Source organism: Apium graveolens, chromosome 6 (genome assembly GCF_009905375.1).
Source record: "Apium graveolens cultivar Ventura chromosome 6, ASM990537v1, whole genome shotgun sequence".
NCBI classification, from domain to species: Eukaryota; Viridiplantae; Streptophyta; class Magnoliopsida; order Apiales; family Apiaceae; genus Apium; species Apium graveolens.
In genome coordinates, this window is record NC_133652.1 from 147085178 (window position 1) to 147087552 (window position 2375).

Consider the following 2375-nt stretch of genomic DNA (forward strand, 5'->3'; position numbering starts at 1 on the left):
CTAGTTAGTCCCTTCCATGGCGATACCTTTAGTAGTACATGTTCCCCTTCCTGATAGTCCACATCTTTTCCGGATAGATGTGCATATTTACGCTATCGATTCTGCGCTGCCTCGAGTCGTTTTCGGATAAGTTCTACTTTTTCCTTGGTCTGCTGAATCAGTTCTGGACCTAGAATCTTGCGCTCTCCTACTTCATCCCAACATGTAGGTGATCTGTATTTTCTCCCATATAAAGCTTCATAAGGTGGTATCCCGATACTTGCTTGATAGCTGTTATTGTAAGAAAATTCCACTAGCGGTAAGTGCTCGTCCCAATTGCCTTCAAAGTCTATTGCGCATACATGTAGCATATCTTCAATTGTTTGGATTGTCATTTTACTTTGCCCGTCCGTTTGTGGATGATAAGCAGTACTCATGTTCAACTTGGTTCCTAGACATTCTTGGAATTATCTCCAAAATCTTGAATTGAAACGGGGATCTTGATCCGATACAATAGATACGGGTACTCCATGATGCATTACGATTTCCTTGAGATATAAATGCACTAACTTGTCCAGTGAAAACCTTTCATAGATCGGAAGAAAATATGCTGACTTCGTTAATCGATTAATGATAACCCAAATTATATCATGATTTGCTTTCATCCTTGGAAGTCCCACAACAAAATCCATGGCTAAGTGCTCTCATTTCCATTTTGAGATATCTAGTGGTTGTAGTAGTTCGCTCGGGCGTTGATGTTCAGCTTTCACTCTTTGGTACGTATAACACTTGCTAACCCATTCCGCTATTTCTCTCTTCATATTTGGCCACCAAAAGTTTTCCTTCAAGTCTCTGTACATATTTGTGCTTCCGGGATGAATCAAATATCTTGAATTATGAGCGTCTTGCAAAATTTCCGCTTTTAATTCCGGTACGTTAGGTATCCAGATCCTTGAAGCAACTCAAAAAATTCCTTTGGCATCCATCTGACTGGTAATCTCTTCTCCTGTCAAGTTATCGATTTCCTGATCCATTACTTCTTCTTGACAGCTTCTTATCTTTTCCAATAAATCCGACATAGCGTAAATCATTTCAGTAGAGCTTTCTGGAACACGAACTTCAATCTCCAGTTTATCGAATTCTTTGATTAATTCTTCTGAATATATTAACAAATTCAATTATTCATTTTGACTCAGCGCATCTGCTACCACGTTAGCTTTGCCTGGGTGATAATTGATTGAAACGTCATAATCATTTATTAACTCTAGCCAGCGTCGATGTTGCATATTGAGTTCCTTCTGTGTGAAAATATACTTCAAGCTTTTATGATCCATGTAAATCTCACATCTTTCGCCGTATAGATAGTGTCTCCAGAGCTTTAGTGCGAATACGATTGCTGCTAGTTCAAGATCGTGCGCCGGATATTTTTGTTCATGCGGCTTTAATTGTCTAGAAGCATATGCGATCACGTTGCCATGTTGCATCAAAACACATCCCAGTCCTCGATACGAAGCGTCGCTGTATATGACAAAGTCTCCTTGATCATAAGGAAAACAAGCAAAGGTGCAGTTATCAATCGATTCTTCAACTCTTGGAAACTTGCTTCACATTTCTCGTTCCATTCGAACTTTTCATTCTTTCGTGTCAACTTCGTCAATGGGGTGGCTATCTTTGCAAAATCCTTAACAAATCTTCTGTAGTAACCGACTAATCCCAAGAAACTTCGGACTTCCGTTGGAGTCTTTGGTCTTTCCCAATTTAAAATAGCTTCAATCTTTGTTGGATCCACTTGAATTCCTTCAATACTGATGATGTGTCCTTAAAATTGCACTTCCTTCAACCAAAATTCACATTTTGAAAATTTTGCATAAAGTTGTTCCTTTCATAATGTCTTCAATGTCATTCTTAAATGCGCTGCATGTTCTTCTTCCGTCTTCGAATAAATCAAGATGTCATCAATAAATACAATAATAAACTTATCCAGGTACTTCTTGAATACTCGGTTCATCAAATCCATAAATGCTGCAGGTGCATTCGTAAGTCCAAAAGCCATCACAAGAAATTCATAGTGTCCATACCTCATTCTGAACGCAGTCTTTGGAATATCTTCTGCCTTGATCTTTAACTGATGATAACCTGATCGTAAGTCGATTTTCGAAAACCATGCTGCTCCTTTCATTTGATCAAATAAGTCATCGATGTGCGGCAAAGGATATTTATTCTTGATAGTTAACTTGTTCAGCTCACGATAATCAATACATAGTTGCATGCTACCATCCTTCTTTTTCACGAACAATACTGGTGCACCCCATGGGGATACACTTGGCCTTATAATTCCTTTGTCGAGAAGTTCTTGCAATTGCTTTGCTAATTCCTTCATTTCAACAGGTGCCATT